The following is a 27789-nucleotide window of genomic DNA, read 5'->3' as shown; positions in this document are numbered from 1 at the left end:
CGGTGTATACACTGGTCATCATTATTATTCATTTTTTTTTGTATTTCATTTACAGGAATCTGCTTTATTATTATTTTTGCAATATATGCACTTTATGCTTGATCTAAAAATGCATTGGTTTTTATCGCCTGGAGGATTTTCAATTATAGTCTGCTATTTCAAATTACAGTTATGAAGATTATTAGAATTTAAGCAGACTTAAAAAAAAAACATACACCTTGGGCATGCTCTCCATGATTATAATTTATTGTATAGCTGCAGAGAAATTTCTGGTGACAGCACCATCGTGGATGACTTCTGGCATCTAGACAAAATGGCATTTTAATAATTTCATTTTAAGAATACTGCAGCCTAATGTGTTGCAGGCTTCTGGATAATGCAAGGATGTGTTTTTGGTCTATAGTGAATGCCAAGAGGCGCTCAGGGAATTAGTAAAACTGCTTGTAAATAAGTAACAGAAACTCAGATAAATTAATCACAACCCATTACTCCAAGGGACAGACCACTTCTGTTACCCAAATTCTTTTGTCCTTCTTTCCTCAGAATGTTTGCTGGATATTAGTGCATCACAGTGCATTTTAGCCTAAAGCTTAATGTGTATTGAAACAACCAAAAATGTTTATAATTATTATAAATATGTGCAATCAAAACGATTCGTACAAAGCCCCGAAAAGGAGCTCAGAATTTTAATCCGAAATTCCTGGGTGCTTTCATTCACAAACTCTCACACTTTCACTCACTGTCACACTCTCTAAATGTTTCCCTACCTTCTCTGCTGACCACTTTCGCTTCCATTGGAGGGAGAGGATGTCATCGGACTCGTTGCCTTATTGCCCTCAATTCAAATTATGGCAAAGTGACGATGCCTTTTGTGACATCATCTGCCCTGATTGGAGGATTGGGGAGAGGAGGTCACTGCAGATGCCGCCATTTTGGTGTAAATTCCTGCCGGGTTATGTCCGCGGACGAAGAAAGCAAATGCAGGGAGCAGGAGATGCTTAAGAGGAAGTGGTGAATAGAAGAGGAAGTGGTCGGCAGAGAAGGTAGGGAAACATTTAGAGAGCGTAAGAAAGAGAGTGAATGAAAGTGTGAGTGAAAGGCACTACGAATTTCAGAAAAAAAATCTGAGCGTTTTGCATCATTTTCGTACGATTTTGGCCTCGTTTACAAAATTTGGTAAATTTGCAATTCCTACGAATCGAAATGCACAAGTCTAACACATAATATGAAACATATTTATGTGAGAGTTTGCACATTTGCTTTTTTAGACCTAGTTCTCCAAAGTTAATAATTTAAACCGCTATCATGTTGTAACCTTTGAATGAAAATTGAATTTTGTTTGTTTTTTCTGTTTGATAGGATATGCACTTCACCCCCCTTTACTAACTATATCTCTTTTTCTTTCTGTCTGGTGATATCAGATTTTGACAAACACTTTAGACGAGAAAATTCGAGAACGTGAGATGATAAAAAACTAGACATAGAGACACAGGACATTACATGTCATTTTTGACAAATAAGGTGTTTTTACGTCTGCGTGTTTCCAATAGTGGGGCCATACACCATGGAAGCAAAATTGTGACTGGAAAATGACACTAACTGTGACAAGCAGGGAAAGAATGGGGTCTGATTTATTCATACTGGCGAACATAATCTGTGTTGCCAGGGAAACACTAACCGCTTTCGGGAGACATGCTGCTGACATCCTGATAAACAGACAAACAGGATGCTGAGCTGTCCATATGCAGCAATGATAATATGTACGGCCTCTGTTTGTGCTGATTAAGTTGAATAAAATATATATAAATATACTAAGTAGTTGGTGTCCTGCATATTACCAAAGGTATGAAACTTTGTTAAAGGGCTTCTTTTATTAAGTACAAAATACTGTATGTCCTCTATGACTATGAATGTGGTGAGTACTGTATTGGCCCAAATATAGGCCGCACTTTTTTCCCCCACTTTAAGTCTTTAAAGTGAAAGTCAATAATGGAGCACCAGCGTGACATAGCCATCCGGTGCTCCACCATAGAAGCACCACAGAAGTGCCGGCAGCGGAGGCTGACCCCGTTAGATACCAGGGGGTGCATTGTAAAGTGTGGGGAGGTGGAGAGTGGCAGGTCTAGGGAGCAGAGTGGTATTATCAGGGGGCATAAAGCATATCAGGGGGGGCAGAGTGGTATATTAGAGGAGCAGAGGGGAATATCTATGTAATTGTGTATTTTTTCTTTAAAAATAAATTTTTCTTTAAAATAGCACCAAACTTTAAGGGTGCAGCCTATAATCGGGTGCGCCTCTAACTGAGCCAATACGGTATATTTCTTAACTGTACGTGTTACAGGGATAGAACCTTTGTTGCCTGTGAACGTGAAAAAAATGGCTACAGAATTTTATGGCGCTATATAAAACAATAAATAATAATAATAATAATATTGCTTAGCACAAGCGCAATTTGCTATCATAGACTAAAAATGACAGTCTGAACAAACAATTGCAAAGAAAAAGGTAAAAACTAAAAGGTTAGATTTGGTGAGTAGATTGGTTGTATAGGTCACTGCTTGTCCCACCTGACAACTAATCCTTACCAAGTACATGCCAAGCCCACAAGGCATACCTCCCAAATGTTCCAGTTTTTGCTGGACAGGCTCAGGGCACTTCTTAGTTCTTTGCTGATGCAGCGCCATCCTCCATTTCAGCTGCCACCTGGCCAATTTACAACACTTTAGTGCTTAAGGCTGCAAAGATGGTCCTTTTGGTGTGGTCCTGCCCCCAACTGAACCCCCTCCTGAGTCTGGTCACTCTCCTCCAAGTCTGACCATACCCCTTCCCTGTGGACTCCTGAAACATAAGGGGGTATGCACATGGTTTACATTGTGAGATACTTTCACTGTGATAGCTCACTGACCTATAATGCGGTATGAAACACAAACACTATATATACATAGACAAAAGTACCAGAATATTTGAACAACAAAATCTGTCCATGAAATTACCAAACGCAAATTGATATCTTTTATTGTCCTGTACTAGTTGACAAGTGTAATGAATAGTTTTATCACATTGTTTCTTAATTTCGTTGGAGGATCAGTTTTGGTTTTATTGCCCATTCTACATTTACCCTTACATAACCAAACTATGGTGTTTTCATATAAACTGACAATCTCTAACTAAAAAAAAACTTTTCCCAGTGCAACCGCTAACTACAGCAGATTTGACACAGTACGTTTAAGAACTATTAATAAGGTTATGATACAACCCCAACTCTTTTACTGGTCACTTCTTTCACATTGGGGCAGCATCTTTAGCATCACAACAAAATGTACCAGCACGTATCATCAAGAAATTAGGAAGGTGGAATTCCTCCTGCTTTAGCAAATATATCCTCAACCCTGAACATGAACTCAAAAGGGCATTTCAAGATCTTTTTGGTCATCATAATAAATCTCTTTTCTTACCTAAATTGGTACAAATCATTATTTGGCCTCTATGCTTACCTACGTGGCATCCTTCCAGGTCTAGGCACATTGCAGACCTCCTTGGACACCGTTGCACGTTTTAGACCCCTGCCACAAGTGTGAAGGCTGTTTTTTTAATGCCTGTATTTGTGGGAGGGTCACCAAAGGTACTTGAGTCCCTTTCAGGGTCCCCTCCCTCAGGGGATATGTTACAGGTTTTTCCACCCTTTCTTATCCCACCTCCTCCTACTCTCGGTGGGTAGGCCCTTTATTATATATATATATATATATATATATATATATATATATATATATAAATCATGCAGCATTATGTCCTTACATCCATTCTTAATTCTATGGCTGTTCTTAAAATATACACAGAATAAGTTAACACAAATAGCTAATCAGCCAATCACATGGCAGCAACTCAATGCATTTTGGCATGTAGACGTGATCAAGACAACTTGCTGAAGTTCAAACCGAGTATCAGAATAGGGAAGAAAAGGGATTTAAGTGACTTTGAATGTGGCATGGTTGTTGGTGCCAGATAGGCTGGTCTGACTACTTCAGAAAATTGTGATTTACTGGGATTCCCGCACAACCATCTCTAGGGTTTACAGAGAATGGTCCAAAAAAGAGAAAATATCCAGTGAGCGGCAGTTGTGTGGACAAAAATGCCTTGTTGATGTCAGAGGTCAGAGGAGAATGGGCAGACTGGTTCGAGATGACAGAAAGGCAACAGTAACTTAAATAACCACTTGTTGCAGAATACCATCTATGAACGTACAACACAGCCAACCTTGAAGCAGATGGACTACAGCAGCACACCAGGTGCCACTCCTGTCAGCTAAGAACAGGAAACTGAGGCTAACCAAAATTGGACAATGGAAGACTGGAATAACGTTGCCTATTCTGATGAGTCTTGATTTCAGCTGTGACATTCAGATGGCAGGGTCAGAGTTTGGTGTAAACAATATGAAAGCATGGATCCATCCTGCCTTGTATCAACGGTTCAGGCTGGTGGTGTAATGGTGTGGGGGGGACATTTTCTCGGAACACTTTGGGCCCTTTAGTACCAATTGAGCATCGCTTAAATACGACAGCCTACCCAAGTATTTTAGCCGATCATGTCCATCCCTTTATGACCACCAGTGTACCCATCTTCTGATGGCTACTTCTAGCAGGGTAATGCACCATGTCACAAAGCTCACATCATCTCAAACTGGTTTCTTGAACATGACAATGGCTTCACTGTAGTCCAAACGCCTCCACAGTCACCAGATATCAATCCAATATGGCACTTGTGGGATGTGGTGGAATGGGAGATTCACATTGTGGATGTGCAGCCGACAAATCTGCAGCAACTGCGTGATGCCATCATGTTCATATGGACCAAACTCTCCGAAGAATGCTTCCAGCGCCATTCAGAAAGTATGCCACTTGTCTTTGTACACTTCACCTGGTTGCCGCCACACACGCTTGACACCATCTGAACCAAATAAGTTTATCTTGGTCTCATCGGACCAAAGGACATGGTTCCAGTAATCCATGTCCTTAGTCTGCTTGTCTTCAACAAACGGTTTGCGAGCTTTCTTGTGCATCATCTTTAGAAGAGGCTTCCTTCTGGGACAACAGCCATGCAGACCAATTTGATGCAGTGTGCAGCATATGGTCTGAGCACTGACAAGCTGACCCCTCCACCCCTTCAACCTATGCAGCAATGCTGGTAGCACTCATCCGTCTCTTTCCCAAAGACAACCTCTGCATATGATGCTCAGCATGTGCACGCAACTTCTTTGGTCGTCCATGGCGAGGCCTGTTCTGAGTGGAACCTGTCCTGGGAAACCGCTGTATGGTCTTGCCCACCGTGCTGCAGCTCCGTTTCATGGTCTTGGCAATCTTCTTATAGCCTAGGCCATTTTTATGTAGAGCAACAATTCTTTTTTTCAGATCCTCAGAGAGTTCTTTGCAATGAGGTGCCATGTTGAACTTCCAGTGACCAGTGTGAGAGTGATAACACCAAATTTAACAGACCTGCTCCCCATTCACACCTGAGACCTTGTAACACTAACAAGCCACATGACACCGAGGAGGGGAAAGGCTAATTGGGCCCAATACTTAGGGGTAAACTCTTTTGTTGCCAAGGTTAGTGGCTGTGTGTTGAGTTATTTTGAGGGGATAGCAAATTTACATATATACACCATTACATACACATAAAATACATTTTATATTACATATGTATATATATCTCACATACACACTGATTTACGTATACTGTTATATATTATTAAGAAGCCTTGGAAACCATGTGATCATATACATAAAATCATTACAGACATGAGTAGATTCAGGGTGTTAACCTGTCGGGTTCAGGAGGAGAAACCCGGTTTGCAGGACAATATCCAACAGGCAAGGCTTGATCAGCAAAACACAGCAATGTCAGGAACAGAGAGAGCAGCATAGTCAATAAACGGTAGCCAAAAGTCAGGATTGGAGAGAGCAGTGTAATCAATAATCAGTAAGCCAAGGGTTAGCAACTGGAATCAAATACTGGAAAACACACACTAGAGCTCTCTATGAAACAATAACTGAGCACTGAGTGAAACTCAGTGCTGGTTTTTAAATCCACCGCCAGGGGTCGCCCCGCCCCCTGTACGTGGCGTCGTCAATGCGCGTTCCCCGCCTCCTCTATTCACTCCCGCACTCCTAGATACAGCTGTGAGGACGGCTGACAGAGCAGGAGCGGGGATGGCAGTGACGGAAGCAGCGTGGGAGCTGGTACCCATGGTCAGCGGGTACTCGGGTGAGTCAGTCCATCGGGGTCTCTGCGGTGGACCCTGACACGGATCCTGACATAACACCTCTATTACCAGACATGAGCAGATTCATAGAATTAACTCTATTACCAGACATTACACAGTCACACAAACAGACAAACAGTCACATACACAACGTCAAACACATACCTGGTGCTGACTGCAGCTTACACTGAGCTTGGTGTGAAGGATTGACTCAGCTTATCAGGAGATGCTTCTGAACTCTCAGGCTATTAGGAGAGTTGAGAAATCTCCCTCCTTCACTCAGACTTCTCATTCCGGGGCAATGCACCCAGGGAACTTAAAATCCCATTGTGGGACTGTCTAGGGGCAATCCCAGACCATCACACTACCACCACATTTGACTGTTGATATGATGTTCTTACTGTGGAATTCTGTGTTACCTTAGTCCAGATGTAATGGGGTCCATGTCGTCCAAAAAAATCCACTTTTGACTCATCAGTCCATAGAATATTATCCCAAAAGTCATCAAACATACATACCTGGTGCTGACTGCAGCTTACACTGAGCTTGGTGTGAAGGATTGACTCAGTTTATCAGGAGATGCTTCTGAACTCTCAGGCTATCAGGAGAGTTGAGAAATCTCCCTCCTTCACTCAGACTTCTCATTCCGGGGCAATGCACCCAGGGAATTTAAAATCCCATTGTGGGACTGTCTAGGGGCAATCCAGGACATGTGGTCACCCTATACTCTGCTAGTCATGCTCTAGGAAAACATTGTAGAAGCATCACGATTGTTACTAAGTAGGGCTGCAACAACTAATCGATAAAATTGATAATGAATATCGTTGTCAACGATTTTCATTATCCATTAGTTGGATCAATTTGTTTGAATATGAGGTTTGTTTCGGAGCAAATGCTCTGAAAAATACTCCTTGTTTTATAATCTGACCTCAAATAGAGGTCAACCTATAAGACTAAGATCCTGTGCTGCAGGGGACCTGGATCCCCTCTCTGACAGCCAGTGGACATCTGCATAATGCTGCTGCCTGCCACTTTCGCTGGAGCTTCTATGATGGAGCGTGGGCGTGACATAACCTTCCGGTGCTCCGTCACAGAAGCCCCGGCTGTGACACTGCTCTATCCTGAATCAAATTCGAAATGCCTGACCATACCGTTAGTATACCTTTCTCTGGCACTTGTTCCTCTCCCCTATCACTCACCTGGTCTAACGAAGGCCTCATGTTCTGGGGCTTCTGCTATTCATTATGTACAGAAAATGAAAATGCCTAAAGATTCGCACTGATCACAGCTTCTCCTTCTCTACTAGTATGTCTCAATATTACTATTAATTTTATGTATTGAAAATGTTGATGTTTTTGATACTTTCCGCTCTAACCCCTTTGTAAAAGTGCCATTGATTTTGCTGTGTAAAGATAATGTTACAGGTCTTTTGGTAGGAAATCTTGTCACAGTCTTCATATTATAAGGCATTTTTTGACATTTTCGGTGTGTTCTTTCATGAGTGAGTCTTTACTAAACTGAGATCTCATTCATTTGGAAGAAGCTTGATTGGTCGACGAAGCTAAAAACACACAAGTAATTTAAGAAGAGGCTGAAAGTAAGCATAAAAACAGAGAATGGTTGTAAAAATTTAATGACAAGTGTTAACTATACAGTGATGAGAACAACGTGAGGAACACAAAATGCAGCTTTTAAATGAACATTTAATTTACTGAAGAGAAAGCGCTAATCAAACTTTTATCACCCATGTGAAAAAAACAATTGCCCCTTAAACCTAATAACTGGGTGTGCCACCCTTGGCGGTAACAACTGTGATAATCGACAATAGGTCTCTTTCATCGTTGTAAAGGAATTTTGGCCCACTCTTCTTGACAGAATTGTTTTAATTCAGCCATATTGGTAATGCCAAAGCATCTCAATCTAATTCAAGTCAGGACTTTGACTAGGCTACTCCAAAACCTTCATTCTGTTTCATTGGAGATGTTCACAAGAGGGCTTGCTTTTGTGCTTCAGTTCATTGTCCTGCTTCATAATCCATTTGCGCATGAGCTTAAGGTCACAGCCAGAGAGTCTCCTTCAGGATTTTTTGGTACAGAGAAGAATTCATGGTTCCATCAATTTTGGCAATTCACCCAGGTCCTAATGTAGAAAAGCAGCCCCAGACCATCACACTACCACCACATTTGACTGTTGATATGATGTTCTTACTGTGGAATTCTGTGTTACCTTAGTCCAGATGTAATGGGGTCCATGTCTTCCAAAGAAATCCACTTTTGACTCATCAGTCCATAGAATACTATCCCAAAAGTCATCAAGTTGTTTTTTTGGCAAATGTGAGACAAGCATTTGTGTTCTTTTTGGACAACAGTGTTTCTCTCCTAGCAACTCTCACATGAATGCCATCTCTTTCTTATTGTGGAATCATGAACACTGACCTTAACAGGCCTGCAGTCCTTCACATTTTAGTCTGGATTCTTTTTTGACCTCCTGGATGTTTTGCTGATGCGCTTTTGGTGGAATTCTTGTAGGTTGGCCACTCCTAGATGCTTCACCACTGTTCTAAGTTTTATCCATTTGTAGATCATCCAGCACCCAGGGGGAGGACTTCCCTAGAGGGTGCATTTGGCAGCATGCTGAGGAGGGAGCTTGCCAGAGATGGATTTGGGTGGCATGGCTGGGTAGTGGAAGTGTGGGGTGATAGCTTTATTAGAATGTGTTGGGAAGCCAGCCTTTCCTTATTCTGTTTGTCCCAATATTTTGTTGTGCTTGTATATTCTTTTTTGTGTCTCCTCTTCCCTCACCTTTGTTGTTCGTCCATGATCTCTTTTGCAAGCCATGACAGCGGAGGGCAGGATTCCGGGAAGAGGATCAGGCAGTGACGGAACAAGCACCCTGGCTGCTCCGGCCTGCAAGCCTATGGAGGCCTCCAGACAGACTGAGCCTTGATCCACCGAATGGAAAACTGCAGCAACACCAGTAGGCATCCAAGAGAAGAAAGCCAGACCCTTAAACTGCTACAATGAAGATAAAACCAGCAGAGGAGATCGCTGAGAAGATGCGGCCTTGCGGAGGCCCAAATAAGCTGTATTCCTGTATCAGTAAACTTCTAGCCAGATTCTTTTCAAATTGTTTTTTTAAAGGGCGCCACCATCTTGCGAGTGGCAAAAATCACTCGTAGTGGCGGGTGTGACAGCTCTCCGGGGTGTACTCACTTTTGTTGCCAAGGTGTTAGACATTACTGGCTGTGTGTTGAGTTACTTTGATGGTACAGTAAATGTACTGTACACTCACTACTTTACATTGTAGCAGAGTGTCATTTCTTCAGTGTTGTCACATGAAAAGATATTTACAAAAGTGTAAGGGGTGTACTCATTTTTGTGAGATACTGCATAACATACACATAGAGTAACTGCTCAGTTTTTTCTCTCTCACATATTTTCTGTGTTGAAGCACAAGGTATATTTTTCCACCAAATGGCATCAGAAAGCAAGTGTAGGAATAGGGTAGGAATCCTAAATGCACATTAAGAGTACCTTTGCCCGCCTTGCATTCAAGAATATCACAAAACTTCAACAGAGTTGTATTAGCTTACTCTTTCTGCCAAGTCTCACATTCTCTTATTCTTTGTTCAACATAAGCTCCATCCCCAGTAACACCTTTTAACGACTAAGAATGCAACAGACTTGGGAACAAAATTACATTATGGAGAAGTAATGGCAAAAAAAGCATTACTAACCTAGGCATAGTGGTAAAGGTTAATGCTATGAGTACAAATATCATTAGCTAATGTTTGAAAATTCTAAAATGTTAATGTCCTTACAGTGTAAACATCTACAACTCCTGTTCCTTTTATCTGGCATCATCTCAGTGATGTAAAATCACTCTCTTCATAAAGTAAAAAAATATATAACTTAGTACATGAGAATGTTCTAAGCTATGGTGGATAGTGAGGAGGTTAGAGTGAGATTGTTACTTTACCTAGCTAAAGTTAGAGATTCATTTGGTTCTCTTAGGAAGCAGTTGTGCTGTGCATGAATAAACTGAATAATTGGTACAGAACTTTTGTTCACATTCAACATATTCTACTCGGCATAGCACCCTTAAGTGTTAACAATCTTATCAAACCTCTGTGATGCAGAGCTTGCCATAGACATTCAAGGAATATGTGGAGGCCTCCTGTCTTGTGTACCATGCGGAATGTCAGAGAACAGCTGTTGTGATTAATTTAATTGCTGTTATGCCAATAAATTAAGATGTGAGGAAAAATTAAGAATATTTGCAGAAATCTGCTGTTATACATTATTTTGATGGATGAGGATTTGGGACAATTCTTTCTGAACAGCTGTTTTACCTGAGCAAATGTTGTTCATCTCTCTCATTTAGAACAATGAGTTTGTCTGTGTTCATTATAAAACTTGGGCTTGTTCTCACAAAACAGTTGGCAGTGCTTAGTGGAGGTGCTGGTGATGCTTTTTGTTGTCGTCCATAGACTAAATATGTTTTCTTGATAAAGCAGACTTAAAAACAAAAATGTTACATAATGTTCTCAGACAAGCTAGTGTCGATAGATAGTAAATCAAACCATGCCCATCATTTCTTCCCACAATTAGAAGAATATATAGGAGTTATATATATGAGTTATTAAATCTTGGTTAAAACTTGGTAAATCGAGCTTACCCTGAGAAGCAGTCCTTATCTGTCTACATGTTCCTGATGTCTGACACGTGTCCAAAGACAAGATTTAGGAAAATGCCCTGAATGTGTATGGACTTATAGTAGTTGACCAAGTTCTTTCACTTGATCTAGTACATCCGGTAGATGCCTCGTAGCTCAGTGAACAAGGGACGGTGAAACAAAGCCACTGAAAACAAATGCTATTTCTTTTATGAAAGGAATTAGCATGGGCCACTGAATTAAAGAAATCAAGAACCCTTGGACCAGCCAGACTAAAAAGATGTGGTAAATTGTGATATGTACGAAAAAATTGCTGAGTGCTATTTCTACACATGCAGGGCCTAACTTAATCATATTTACAGTCATTGCTGAACTTGAAGTGGGACAGGAGAACCCTCTCTATTCATCTAAAAAGGCATGTGGTATGCATATCTGGGATGACCCTGGAGTTCTCCTTTTCCTGTGTCTTTAGGGTGGCTGGCTAGGGTGTTTCCAGGCTTAGAGGGAGAGATTGGCTGTAAAAGAAATAAAAGTGGAAGAATTGAGACAGGACCTGGTCGGTGAGTGGAGCTAAACATGCTCCCACACCTGTCCTACATCACTTGGACATTTTGGGCGTGTCCTTCAAGGTTCCAATAAAATAAAATAAAAAAGAGAAGCATAATTATGTATTTATATTAAAATCTTATAGGTTCTCAGCACTTGTTTTAATGTTCATTGACCATCATTGATATGATTTATTTTTGATTACTTACAACACATGGAAAATGTCATAAGTAGTTTAATATATCAATGCCTTTAGATCATTTTGTTGTATTTTCTAACCAAGCCAATTAGAAGGCTATTCTAAAAAAAAAAAAAAACTCTTTTGCAGAAACTGCAGTTCAAGTTTGCAGATAGAAAAATCAGCAGTACCTTAAACACGCTGCTCGATTACTGTGCTGACCACTGACCCAAAGAACAATGCCATTCAATTTTCTGGCTTGGAAAATGTCAACTGCTACTCAACATACACAGGGAGAAAGATGGATTGCAGACCTTGTGAAATCTTCTCAACTGGATAAACAACAAAAAAAGTGAAAGAAGAATGCAGAAAGTGGACATATAATTTTATGACCTGTGAAATTGAATTTGCCACTGCAGATTTTAGGTGGGCTAAATTTCAATGTCTGTCATTCTTTAGGAAGACAGGAACTAGATGGCCTTTGGGCCAGAAGATTCACCAAGCTGATTCAAATCCACATGTTCCCTGCAATCCTTCAAAGGGCCCTTTCCATCCTTATATTTTATGTCCATAGAAGTAGAAAGAAGTGTGTTTATCAGCTTGTCAGGGTGCCTTACGGAGTATATTCATGATATATCTTACTGACCACCTTTCCGCGATGGTTATCAAAATAGAATACAGAAAATTCACCACAACATCAGTGAGTTTTATTAAAATGTTCTACAGAGATGAGATGTGCCATAATTTTGCACTCACAAAGCTGAGGGGTCTCAAAGCAAATTTACCCATATAGGAAAAGCAGAAGAGCAGTGCTCTCTTTTATTATTACAGTGCTGTCTTACTACATCATGTTATGGCAGAGAAACCTTTAGGCTCAGGATGCCAAAATGAGAGGGCTGATAACCCTGCCATGAGGCAGCTTCCTGGAGAACAATTACTATGAAAAGATCCTACGTATCCTGGGGACATGGGAAAATGATGAAATGATTGGGGTGCGGTAGAAAATGTTGTGTGGACACAAGGTAATTATGACCATCAAGGGGGAACATAAGGGGGGGTGTTATTAATTTCCTATGAGAGTAAAACATTTTCAGTGCCCTTGTTAAATTTAAAATGTTTTATTTTCTGGTTAGACCTATTCTAGTTTTTATTAAAGGAAAACTTCCAAAATACTTTATATCATTTTACCTATCACCTTGCAATAGTCATGACCTTTAAGGCTAGCTAGTTGACTGTCCCGCTTTTGGGCAGCGGGGATTATGGGCCATCGCAAGGGTTTTCCGGGAGCAGAAATCCGTAGGTTCGCCGTCAGGAGTAAAAAAAAAAAACGTGCGAGCGAGCCTATTGGTCGCTTGCAGTGGCCTCCTCTGACATCACGTTAACCCCTGTATTACCTGCCCGATAGTATGACTGCAGCTCGCTCACTAACATACTAGTTAGGCATACTGAGACAGTTTGAGGTAAAACAAATCAATTCTTTATTATAGCAATATTTCTTGTTACATAGGCATTAAAATAGTATCATAAGCATGTTAAGCATATCGATTATGAGTAAGCATCAATACATCACCGGATATCGTAGCATCACTACTCAATCGGGGGACTTCAATCACGATTGTGCAGGAGGAACCGGGAAAAACACTGTTAGCACGTCTGCTTAACCTTCGGTAAGTCCCAACTCCTTCTGGAAATTCCCCTATCATTTATATAAAAACTTCGCTCCATATCTACTTCGGATTCTGTGCAGTTATAACTATCATGCTGGTGCAGCCGCAGCACAACCTTCTAGAAAAATCTAGCGCGTGATCACCTCGTGTAATCATGCGCACTCAGTTGTTTTTCCCAGTGCTCACCATATGATTTTAAGTCACTTGTTCCTGATTATTCCTCTTCTGCAAAAACAATTCTGAACTCCAGTAACCTCCACTAAATGAAGTCAATGGCTTAGATCACATTGATTATACCTATCTTAATAGATAAAATCTAATATCCATTCACTCACCAATCGTATCACACACGTATCACAACCCCGTATTAACCCCTTCTACCAAAAAAGGAAGAAAAAAAAATGAAAACGAAGAATGTACACGAATATTCGTCCGAAACCGAACATAGGAACAGGAGAATATTCGTGGAATACAAAGATTTTTCCCCACACAAAGATGAACAGGAAGAGTTGGCTGGTGCCCAAGTTTAGTAATGACAGGATTGTACGCACATTGATGTGTGCTGTCTCCCAACAAATAGAAATGATGCGTGCAGGGGCAGATCCAGAGCCTGATCTAGTGAGGGACACTTACACATACACATATCCACGGTTTCAGACTGTCTTCAAAGCAGCTCACTACCACACTACAGCAGGGTCACACAACATAATGTTACACAACCCTGCTTAACCCCTCTTCCACCTTGAAATTAGGGAGATACCTAGTTAATTACAGGACCACCTTTTTCATGGGAGTGCCCCTTTGTCCCACTGGATCCTTCCATGTATATTTGGTTTTAGAGTTCCCCTTAGTCTCAGAGGGAATAGAAAATGGCCTTCCCTTGTACCAAGACAGTTTGGACAATGCTGTGCTTCCAACTTTGTGGGAACAGTATGGGGGAGGCCCTTTTCTATGCCATCATGACTGTGCCCCTGTGAGCAAAGCATGGTTCGATGAGTTTGGTGTGGAAGAACTTGACTGGCCTGCACAGAGCCCTGAACTGAACCCCATCAAACACCTTTGCATGCCTCCCAACATTTCAAAATGTGAAAGAGGGACACTTTTTTTTTTTTTTTAAATCTCGCGGAACTCCATCGCTTGCATCGCCACTTAAAACACACTTCATTTTATTCAGCAGTCATGCATATTAAAAACAACCAACACATTGAATTCCCATAAGGCTCAGCCAGACATACTACTTCCATGATGCTGGCTGAGCGTCATGTTAAGTGCAGCAACAGTAAAGCTGCAGATGCTAGCTATGAACTAAAATTCCTATGATTCTTAGCCAGCCAGGTGTCCACCATAATGCTGGCTGAGCATCCCTAGAAGAGTAGTCAACAGCAGCAGTGTCAGGGTCCGGCTTGTGCTAGGCGCGCGCGCTCCGTTGTAACTTTATTGTTCCCCGAACACTGTTCGCGGGAACTCGATTCCCCCGAGCGGCAAGTTTAAAACCGAGCACTGAGCTGTGCTCAGTTATTGTGCTTCCCTGCTACATCCTGAGTGTGTGTTTCCTATTGATTATCCGTGTACCTACCTGGCTGTACTCCTGCCTGACCCTTATCTACTAAACGGCTCGTGATTTATCCTTGTATCTACCTGGCTTCCCTCTGACTTCGATTCTGCCTGACTCTTTTGTACCTCGCTGCCCGCTCGTGTACCATACCTCGGGTTGTGTCCTAACGATGCGTGGGCCTTATCCACTAAGTGCCTCTTCCTGCATACTGAGCTCTGTTACCCTGTTTATCATCCTGCCGGATTGTTCCTGACAAGCAAAGATTTGCAGAGGTCCACTCTCCCAGGACCCCTACACACTGCCTTTACACACACCTGCCCATAAACACACACATATACACGTACACTGCCCTTACACGCACATATACACGTACACTGCCCTTACACACACATTTACATGTACACTGCCCTTACACACATATATACACGTACACTGCCCTTAAAGAAAAATAGACACGTACACTGCCCTTACACACATATACATGGACACTGTGGACACTGCTCTTACACACACATACATGTACACTGCACTTACACACACATATACACTCCCCTTACACATATAGTGACATAGAGGGGGTTAAAAGTGCAGAGTGGCAGAAAGGGGGTTGAGAGGCATATCATGGGGCACTCTGCCTCCAGAAAAGCCTTATGCCCCCCATATAACACCCCCCCCGACTTACCACTGCTTCTGACTCCCTGGTGTCTGGTGGGGGCAGCAGATGGAGGTATTAAGATTAAGATATTCAGGCTATTCCCAGATATGTTGCCCTGAAAACATACAGCCTTCTGGGGGAGTGGTTGTGTGAAGGGATAGGGCTAATATTTTTTTTGTTTGTTAGCCTTAGCACAGCTAAGCTACATATTCAGTGACATGGCAGAACAACTGTTTCCCATATCCTTTATATTAGGACAGCCACAGAGGGGCTGCCTTTTTCTGCAATATCAGTTGGGATATATTTCAATCATATGTCAAGTGTTACTAATCTGTCTTGAAGCAAGTATATAAAACTTGTTTAACCAGGACATCTTGAAACTGGTAAAGTTCTGTATATGTATATTCAGTTGCCACACACATAAACATGCACATTGTGCAAAACATCTAAACAGCTTTTTAGAGGTAGGTGAAAATCTTTTCGACTTTAATTGCACAGTAATTTCACTTCTTTTGAAGGTATTCACACATTCCCATCTTGGAACCTTTGAACGTTAAAATAAATGCATGTGTTGATTAAGAATCAGAAGCTTTTAAAGAAAATCACTCTTCCTAACCTCTTCATTACCAGTGGGTCTCAAAATGTAAACTTTTCCTTACCTGATGTTAAGATGTTAAAATTAATATAAAACTCAGAAGATGCAGTTAAGGGGAAACAGCCTCTGTTCAATAAAAATGGTAATTTTATAACAAGACGTGGAGGCTCCTATTGCTTAACTCTATCTTTCCTGGAAATAAATAGCAGCAAGAAAATATGAATAAAGGTAAAAGGAAAAAAATACAACATGTGGCCCAAACAGCCAATTCCTAAACAGTATCCACTATAACAGTAGACTCCTCCAAAACAACCTCTTTCTTTGCAGCTCACTGGATCAGATAAGTACATCCAGTGCTTTTTCCTATATACCGTATTTGATTATAAGACGACCCCTCAAAATCTAAATATTAATTTAGGAAAAAAACAAAAAGTCTGAATATAAGACTACCCTATAGGAAAAAAAGTTTTACTAGTAAATATTAATTCATGTAAACAATTTTTTCATATTTAATAAAAGCTATGATTGAGAAAAATATATATTTTTTTATTTCCTTTTATTTGCCAACCTGCCCCCCCCAGTTATGCACATCTGCCCCCAAGGTTGCCACTCTGCCCCCAGAAATGCCTTAATCCCCCTTTATTTGCCACTCTGCCCCATGATGTGCCTTTTAACCCTCTATATGCCACTCTGCCTCCAGAAATGTCTTATACCCTCCTATATGCCACTCTGCCCCATGATATGCCTTTTAACCCCCTATATTCCAGAGTGACATATAGGGGGTTAAAAGGCATTTCTGGAGATATATATATATATATAAATATATATATATATATAACTGCTAACAGCAATCAAACTCCTATCAAGCCAAGGCAGCCAGTACATGCTGGAACCTGGGGATGATAGGAGTTTGAGTATAGCCTCCCTATGCCATGCTACCACCCCCCCCCCCTGCAATATGTCTGCAGTGCGGTACATCAACCACTTGGGAGGTACCCAATCCAAAGCTCTAGCGGACTTGACGCTGGGTTTTTAGACTTACTGCCTGCACAAGAACATTACGAATACTTACTGGGATTGCACAATACTATTGCCGATTGGAATTTCAGACACCTACGGGACTACAGCGATTGGAGATTGGATCCGAAGGTGTTCCTCTCTATTTTTTCCTTTTGGGGTCTACTGTATACAGACCTGTTCGCCTCCAGGATCAACACGCAACTTCCACGGTACTTCAGCTGGCGACCAGACCCAGAAGCGCTGGAAGTGGATGCATTCGCCCAGGATTGGACCGGAGGTCCCCACGACCCATGATCCCACGGACATTACTTTACATTAGGCGCCAGGGAGTTCAATTGGTACTCGTTACACCACTATGGAGGTCACAACCATGGTTCCCTCCGCTATTGGAAATGTCCCCAGGTTGTTGCCGACATCTCCTCTTCTCTTACAGGACCCGGATGGTCTTCCCCACCGTTTGATTCAGGACGGATCTCTGCAGTTGATAGCATGGCTAATTTCTGGGGACCTTGGACGATCCATGGCGTATCGGAAACAACTAATCGACGTTTGGCAGAATCTTGGGCTCCGGGGACATTAAAAGCTTACGGGGCTGCCTGGAGAATTTGGTCTACTTGGTGCGTGGTTAGGGACTTGGATCCCCCTTCGGCGCCTTTGAATGTGGTTCTCCAATTTCTCACATCCCTCTTTGAAGAGGGAAGAGCTTACAGGACCATTAACGTCTACCCATCCGCCATTTTAGCATCTCATGTAGGTCTGAATGGGTGCGCGTCTCAGCAGACCTCCCTGTTTGCAATATTTGACCACTTGGGACGTATCCTGTGTTCTATCTTTTCTGGATTCATGGCCTCAGAATGGAGATCTTCCACTGAAGGACCTATCAGCCAAGTTGGTTACCTTGTTATGCTTAATTTCATGCAAATGGGTAGCGGATGTTCGAGCTCTTGATGTTGATGGACACTCTTTCGACCCTGACAGGGTTACTTTTAACATATCCAGGAGAACCAAAACATCTATCAAATCTGTTTCTTATCCGGCTTTTCCATCTAATCCATTGCAATGTCCGGTGGCTTGCCTTCGTGAATATGAAGCTCGCACGGAGATCTCATCCGACTCTCTATATATCTTTTAAAGCCCTATTTGGACCAGTGTCTTCCACAACTTTGGCACGTTGGTTGAAACTGATCATGGGTCTTGCAGGGGTGGACACATCTGTTTTTGGAGCTCATCTAGGAGTGCGTTAGCAACAAAGGTCTTTAATCTAGGTGGCCGTTCGGAAGATTTAATGAAAACAGTGGATTGGTCCAGGGCGTCTACGTCTATTGTTCACCAGCTTTGAACGTGCAATAGGAGCCTCTGTGTCTTGTTATAAAATTACATGATTTTGCTATTAACATAACGAAAAGCCATGATTTTATTAAAGACACGGAGGCGAGTATTGCTCCCCACCCTTCGCATCGTGACACTCATTCCCACCTGATGGATTTCGGTTTGTATAAGGGTAGGTTTAAAGAGTTGAAACCATGGTTTCTATTGCTTTGTCTGTATGGTTGACTATGACCTTGCCCATATCTTGGCCTCGGTTTTCTCCATGGTACATTATTCTATTTATGTTCTCATGATCTACGTGGTATTTATGTGTTTAGTTCGCTGGAATTAACCCGCAGATTCTCTATTATTTTCTTGTCTCTCTACAGCTTGACTTGATTGACAAACATTTTCAAGTTCGATGTTTGCATCAGCAGTTGTTTGAAGGAAGTTAAAGTTTGTTCAAGACGGATGTTTGGCCTTCTCTCAAGTTTATCAAGTTCGTCAGTCAAAGAAAGAGGAGGTTTTGGAGGATTGGTCTACTGTTATAGTGGATACTGTTTAGGGATTGGCTGTTGGGGCCACATGTTGTATTTTTTCCTTTTACCTTTATTCATATTTTCTTGCTGCTATTTATTTCCAGTAAAGAAAGAGTTAAGCAATACTGGCCTCCGTGTCTTTAATAAAATCATGACTTTTCGTCATGGTAATAGCAAAATCATGCAATTGTTAACAAAATGTTAGAAACAGCATAACTCTACAGCTGCTGGCACAAACTTTACTTTCCTGTTTATCTTGTCCCTCTAAAGTGTAAAGAAATATACAAAAGTGTAGAAAACCAATATACCCCAAAATTATATGTGAAAAAATAATAAAAGGGTATCATACAAACAATACTTCCCGAAATCAACACTCTCCAAATGTTGCAATTAGTAACATCAAAACCACTTGGGGGCGCTCATGCAAAACAAACGGGAAAAAAAACCAACCACAATAGTGTAGAGTGTTAACAAATTCAGTATATATAAAGTGTATATTGCACTAACAAGAGTGTCCAATATTTTGTGCCTGTCTCAACTCCTTATCTTATTATATCTGAAAAGTGTACAAAGGAAAATACCAATAGTGTAACCTTTTAAAATGTGATGGAAGATAAATAAATGATTGAACTCACAGGGTTCTAAGCACATACGTATGCAAAGCAGCGCTCAGGGAGGGTATGGAGACCCAAACTATTCCCAAAGGATTCCTGTGTGTTCCAAAGGAGTTCTCAATTATCTGCATTTCTTCAATCCACAGGATGCATAAATAGGGAATTATAATAAAAGTCCTTCTTATAAATAATCTACAAGTACCATAGGACTGTTAAAAAGTAAATAATTTATTCCGGATATAAAAAAATAAATAAATAAAAATACGTTAAAAACAAATATTTATACAATGCAATACAGGTCCTCAACGCGTTTAGCCCTCATGAGGGCTTCTTCAGGAGGTAAAAAAAGGCAAATCAAACAAAATAAGGTCTTTGATGGTTTTGATGGCCCTCTAAAGTGTGACCACATTTACTAATTATAATTGAGGGATGGCGGTTGTGGCATCAGCAGGGGTGTGGCTTTGTCAGGGGTATACCAGTAATGATCCAATTGATAGAAAAAAAAGTAAAACACTATGTAGAGGACAGGGTCATTGTCCCCTCCACATTGCAATAATTTCTGTGTGATAAAATGTTCCATCCATATACTTGGATTTCTCAGTGCACAAATGTATCTTATTGACATCATAATACATAATAACACGGAAACTTGCTCTAACAACCACACAGACTAGAACCATACGCTAACACACTCACTTAACACCATACACACCCACACACTCAGTCTAATACCATACACACACCCTCTCCCCTTTCTTCCCCTCTTCCACTTACCACAAACTGTAGGATCAACCCTGAAACTCTAACACCATACACTGAAACACACATACTCATATTAATACCATACACTAACACACATACTAAAATAATTTGCTCACACATACACATGCTAACACTAAAACCATATGGTAACACAAGTACTGTAACACCATACACTGACACACCCTAACATAATACACTTACAAACATGCACACACATTTACTCTATCCCCATATACATATACACAAATTCTCCCCCTCTCCTTATTTTCACTTTAGCGCACCCCTGATTTGAAGCTGGTGATTTGGCTACTCACCTAATTCTGTACCTTTCAACTGTATTGGTTTAAGCGGACAGTGGGGATCATGGGTTGGTTACGGAGATCAGGGGATCACCCATAATCAGCCCACCAATCTGTGAAATTGATTGAGGTCTGTTCCATACTGAGATAGGGTCTTTAAACCCCAGATTATTCAAATAATTCTGCTAGATAATGTAGAGGTGCAAGGGAGCATTGCTTTGAAATTCGATTTCATGGGACGCTGTAACTCCCATGGTGAAAGTGAGGCAGCTGCCTCAGTGGCCGTGTATCTTCTTGGGCTTCCTCCCACTTCTAAAAGCAGATGTCAGCCACAGAAATAACCTTCCCCCAGGTACCAAATACCTCTAATTATGGCTCTTGGTTTTGTTTTTAGAATTGCATGATGCTGTTATATATATAGCTTAGTACGTTCTCATCTGTTTGTGAGGCAGCTCATTAGGGTTTAACTTATAATGTTTACAAAAAGTTTTAATGGACTCCTGGATATGCAGATAAATTATAAGTAAGCAAAAGCTGTGTACAACGTTAGGTTACAAAACAAATTGCCCTTATCTCATATTAACGATTTAACAGGAGCAAAATACCGGTATGTATCCAAAAATTATCCACACCCCTTAAAGGCTGTTCTCAATGATCAAGATTATTTAGTCCATGTTTTCTTAAATTGCACAAAAAATAAAAAAAAATAGGTTGCCAGTCTACTTGAGTAGTGAGAAGAATTTAGAATGCTCAGCTTGGTTATATATAAATATAAAAAATACGGTTAGATTTTGTTGGAAAAGGATAAAGCAATATCTAGATTATGGGCCACAAAAATGATTAATATAATAAAGGCGTACCAAACTCTCACTCATATAAAAAGCTGACATTTCTGTGGAATTCTGTGGAATAAGCTGCTCATTCTCTCACTCGCAATCATCTTGAAGCAACCTCGGTTCTAATAAAGACAAATTACTTTTTTCTCCTCAGATGATGAAGGCCTGGTAAACAAGGTTTACCACTTAATTTATTCCCAGGAGCTCTGACATGGGAAAATTCCACCTCTTATTTTTTAATATTCTCGGTTATTAGGTTTCAGTATGCCAGCCACTGCTATGAGTACCTTATTTCCCTGGACAGACAAAAAGAAGCAATAACTCTCTTTTCTCAGCTGCTAATATAGTAATTTAGAACTTTTGTCATGATGAAAGATCTTGTGAGGAATCCTCCTGAGGACCTGTGTCATACATTTTGATTCTTGGCTGAGGTAATAAGGTCTTGTTTATCTAACAGAGATATTTTAGCTCCGTCCCTACCAATAGTTATGCATAATATAATATATTTTGTCATTCTTATACTGTTTTTGGTACCACCTGCAGGATTCTAGGTTGCCATGGTGATGATTTGCTTTAACTAGCATCACAAGTATTAAAGAAAAAGCTTTAAGTAAATCACCAGAGATGGTGGGGCTATGTTTGACTTGTAAATATAATATTTCATTCCAGTTTACAGCTGAAATAAATTGATTCAATGCTCAATACTGCAAAAAAAAAAAAAAAAAAGAATAGGTAATGAATAAAATATCATGGTCAAACAACATGTTATTGTAATAATTAAAACATTTTTTCTAATCTTATTAAAGTTGTTTACATTTTCCACAATCATACGTTTTATGAGACTCTTTCTATTTCTCCATTGACTAAGAAGACTAGTAGTCAGTTTCAGCAAGAGTTGACTCAAGTGAACAGACTCAACTGAGGTCACACGCCCTTTCATGCTAATCCTGGCAAAAGTATAATGAACCCGCTATTTCCATGCTTATTTCAACTTGTCTGAAATTTCCTGCAGTCAAGTGTGAATTTTTGCACTGCAAATGCAGGTTGTCAATAGTGCATTTGTGAGTTGGAATGCAGTAAGAAAGCTACTTGTCAGCATAATATTGATACCAGAATTTGTTTAAAAAAAAGTTATTCAATTTGCAATTTTTTATCGTCTGCATTCCTCTTTGAGGTTACCCAATTTCCCCTAGTCTTTGGAAAAGATAAAACTGGCACTGAACAGATCTGAGTAACTACCAGCAGCATTCATTTCCACCTGTCAGCAGGCAGCTGGATGAAAAATATTGCCTGGTGTTTTGGCTTCAAGTATAATGTCTTAAAGAGCAAACGCCCCTAGTATTTTACAATTACAATCTGTTCTCAAAGGGTTTTGTTGCATTGGGCAAAACTACAAGGAAAGAAATAGGGTGGTTTACCTGCAGTCTACCGTTAAACTGCCATGCATATTGTCTACACACAAATACCAATATGAAGTTCACTATAATATCTGCACAGAAGAGAACTGAGCGGCATTTTTATGTAAATACAATCTTTTTGACGCACACCACAAAACGCAGAGTCTTGTCATCGATGTGGCAGTGATATGCAACAAAAAAGAAAACGTGACAGAGGTGCGGAATACGGGCATGTACTTCGATGTAGTCATGCCAAACTTCACGTTCTGTTCAAAACCACATTTTTCCATTAAATGGATACAAACAACAAATTATACTGCAACCTGAGTTTGTGCAAAATTTTAGAATTGGTGTTCTTTTTTGGAATGGAAATACCCATGAACATAACAGTAACTTTTACAGGAAAGTCTAGTAGTACTGTGACTGACTGGTTTAATACGTGCCGACAAATGTCTGGAGCCTTTGTTTCTCATCGTCATACCTGGGAACTGCCGGGTGAGCGCTGCTCCTCTGGTTCTCAGGGTCAAGACCCGAATCCTCCGGAGAGCAGGGTCTTGACACGCCCCACTCCCCGACCATTTCCCCTGTAAATGGGGGTGTTTCCCTCTGCCGTCAGCGGAACTGCCCACCGACGTAAGCAGGACCGCCCACTGACGTCAGCGGGACCACCCACCGACGTCAGTGAGCAGTCCTGGCCGCGTCCCGCGATGGGAAGGCTCCGGGTAGCCGGAGACCAGAAGTTCCCAGGTATGCTCTTCATGCACAAAGTAAGATGGTTGGCACAAACATTAATCCCATCCAAATAGGCAAGATTTGCTAGTCGATAGAAATATAATCGTGGAAGAATGCTAAATGGTGATAACCTTCCTTTTCTGAAGATAGCGATGCAGATTTAAAAAAACAACAGGAACCATGGACATAGAATTGATGAGCCCTGGGATATTTTTATTTGAAATAGTCTATCAATTCTACATCCATGGTTCCTGTTTTTTAAATCTGCATCACTATGACAGAAACACTCATACCAATCATTCAGCGTGAATACAAAATAGGTTCAGTGATTCATTCCTGCATATGGAAATTTAAATGCCATCAGTTACAGCCATTTTACAGTGAACTATCAAGAAAATTATGTGAATCCATTGAAAAAGAGTAAACACACATGTGATTAAATCGTCATGGCTGGATTCCAAAAATATGCATTTTGAACAAAATAAGGGATATTCCCAATGAGCTGTTTCAATCACACCTTGATCACGTTTACTGAAAAGTGATCAGAAAGTATGTAGAAGATTGGTTTTTGGCATTTCTGAAGGATGTACGCCATGTATATTGTTAGGATTGAAAAGTAAATACATTTTATTTGTATGCCCTAAAAAGTGTAAATGATAAAATAAAATATAAAGCAATATTGTTCCTTGTTTTCTTGTGATAAAGTTCATGTAGCACACTAAAATAGAAAAGTTCAGGTAGACGGATGGTGTTTGTGGCATAACATGTGACCTTACACATTTCCATGACATGCCATTGTCAAGGTAAACTTTGTCAACAATACTTGATCTGCAGATGCCCTTGAATATAGATCTGAGTCATATTGTGTTTGCTGGCTATGTTCAACATGAAAACTAGGTGAATTGTACTTTTTATTATGTCAACAGAAAAAAAGTGGACAATCTTTCCTGTCCCATTCGTCAAGCATATAAATTTAGATGATGACCATACTAGTTTCTCATTATCCAGGCAGAGGCATAATACACATACCTAGGTACGTCCTAGGTCAAGCTACCCTAAACGCTCTCTCTCTCCAGGGCAGTTAGCTGTGTGAAGGGTGGTGCTAAATACAGGTAGCTGTATGAAAATGGGGGAAATGGCACACAGAGTCAGCATGTCTAACTGGCGCTTCCAAAGGGCACAGTAACCCGGAGACCCTAGGTATGATAATATAACTACTTTTGCATATATATATTCCATATATATATATATATTTATTTTTTTTTATTTATTTTTTTTAGTCTGTTTTCTTGACAATGGTAACAAATCTTAATTAATAAAAACTGTTACCCTGTCAGCGTACGTGGGAACTTCTGGGCTCTGGCTAACCAGAGCCTTCACTTGTGACATGCGGCCAGGACTGCCTACTGATGTCAGCAGGTGGTCCCGTGACATCGGTGGGAGGTCCCGCTGGTGTCAGTGGGAGGTCCTGCTGATGTCAGTGGGAGGTCCCACTGACATCAGTGGGCAGTCCTGCGAACATCAGTGGGAGATCCAGCTGACGTTGAGGGCGTTTCCGCTGATGTCAGGGGTGTTCCCGCCGATGTCAGTGGGAAGCACTTTGGGGGGGGGCGTGTCAAGACCCCGCTCCCACAACCCGGAGGATTCGGGTCCTGACCCGGAGAAGTGGTGCTTCACCCGGCAATCTCCAGGCAAACCTGGAGAGTTCCCAGTTATGCCTGTCAGACTTGCAATTTTTAATCTCTGATATAACCCTCAATCAATCAAAAGACATAATAGTGAGAAGCCTTATCCTATTTAAAACCTGCAGACATTAGAAAGAAAATCAAGACTGTGTTTAATGACTATCCTATCAATACTCAAGAAAGTTCTAGCTATAGAGAATTAGGGCAATTTTCAGTCGATAATTTTGGGACTGGTGGCAACTTTATATCATAATTACTGATCCCTGCATGTTATCAGGGATCATAGAAAGGAATACAGTATTCCACATATTCTATTCATCAAAATCTAATTTATTTAGTGTCTATTAGATACAAACTGCTTCCAATTTTTATTTCAGAATCAGGCCGTAATCAGGATAGGGAAAAAATTACAGAATAACAGAAAAAATGGGCTTAAAAGTTTTTGGCACTTCATAAATATGATTTTTTTTTTTTTTTATGATTGACTGTGGGGAGGATTCCATGTTTTTCATGTAACTGGTTTGGAATAGTATGGCAATTTTATTTCTCCTGAATTTCAACTGTTTTTAGAGAGACTTTAAATGTGTGTCCCAGATATATCTATTTGTTAGCAGGGAACAGGATTTTTTTACCAGCATACTAGACAGCTGATCTCAAAATAGACCAGCTTAACTTTAGTGTTTTCATATATATATATATATATATATATATATATATTGGAGAAGCTGTTGATCACTTTGTGGCTGATTAGGTTTGCTTTAGAAGAAGTTCCATGTTCAACTGTGTGATGGTACCCCTGCCGGGTACTCCCGCGAAACTCTGCTTCCTTCTGCCAAGGCACCAGCTGTTAAACCCTTCAGCCCCAGACAAAACCAGTGTTGTAGAGAAGAAGGGGGATACCCTTGAACTGAAGCTGCGTTTTCCCTGAGCCAGGGCAGGATTAATGTAGGGGCTGATGGAGCTGTAGCTCTGGGCCCCTATCTGAAAATAGGCCCACCAGGAGATGAGCTGGCCATCTAATGTTAAAGCAGCTGCCTTGTAGACGCTGTGCTCCGTAATGGCTCTTTGTCCCGCCCCCTTGAAGAAGGACACAGAATCCGTCACTCAAGGAGTAATTGGAGGAGGGCACAGAGCAGGCAGGGAAAAAGGTAAAGTAAATAAAAATGAGTAAGTGGGAGTGGGTGATGATGGATGTGGACCCATTATGGGTCACCCAAATTTAAAGGGGGGGGCCTGGCTCCCTGGCGCTGATGTATGTACATAATGATTACCCTAGTATTTCTCTTCCTGGTGAGTCCTTCCTCTACTGGTGAAGTTAAAAAGTTTATTATATTTTGTCTGCAAATCCCAACATTTAGGATTGTGATGGGGATTTTATAGATTGAAGCCAACCCCTTGTTTTGCTGGTAGACATTTCAATGTGGGGCTGGCTATGGCCAATATACGAGGGTGTTGGGGCATTAATTCACATAAATCACATAAATTCACATGTGGGGGCGTCACACTAAAGGGGGTGGGATAAATACACAATGGGCTGCTGGCGGGAGGGCATTAATACATATTGGCATCAATATACAGGGGAGACAGGTGGGCCATCACATAAATTGATACTAAAGGGAGGGACAGGCTGGGGGGGGATTCACGAAGGGGCAAAAACACCAAAGAGGGTCAATGACAAAGTGTGGAGAATACATTTATTGTTGTAGCTTAGCCCATCCAGACGTGGGTGTGTGTGTTGGTATCGGTGTGGCAGAGCCTGACTTGGTGTGTGTGTGTTTGAGTGTTGGTGTGGCAGAGCCTGTTCTGGTGTATTTGAGTGTCAGTATAGCAGAGCCTGTTCTGGTGTGTGTGTTTGGGTGTCGGTGTGACAGAGCCTGTCCTGGTGTGCATGGGTGTTGGTGTGGCAGAGACCTGTCCTGGTGTGTATTTGTGTGTCGGTGTGGCAGAGCCGGTACTGGTGTATGTGTTTGAGTGTCGGTGTGGTGGATCTTGTCCTGGTGTGTGTTTGGGTGTTGGTGTGGCAGAGCGTGGCCTGGTGTGTGTTTGAGTGGCAGAGCCGGTTCTCGTGTGGGTACATGGGTACACTATAAGCAATGGTGGAAACCTAACTACTACAACAGGCAGCCTGTTTTTGAATTTAGGATTACATTTATCAGCCTAACAATATGATCCACTGCAGACCTGAAACAAACTGTAGCACTCCACTAAATATTTGTTTGGGTGGAAACTACATTAGTGATGCATAACCTTGTTGCACATGTAAACTTTGTTCACTGTAACTGTTCTGCTAGATGGATTATCTCAAGGACAGATGATTCAGCATAAACCCCAATTAACTATAGACACTTTGGTTTAATGTAAGCAGTTGCATATAGTTTATATTAAAGTTTTGACAGCATGGTTTTCTACTTTAAAATCTATGTAATATCTGTAGCTACCATCAGGAGATCCAATCAGACACACCATTTCAT

This window comes from Spea bombifrons, chromosome 2 (assembly GCF_027358695.1).
Source record: "Spea bombifrons isolate aSpeBom1 chromosome 2, aSpeBom1.2.pri, whole genome shotgun sequence".
Classification (NCBI taxonomy): domain Eukaryota; kingdom Metazoa; phylum Chordata; class Amphibia; order Anura; family Pelobatidae; genus Spea; species Spea bombifrons.
Note: the sequence above shows the minus strand (reverse complement) of the source record.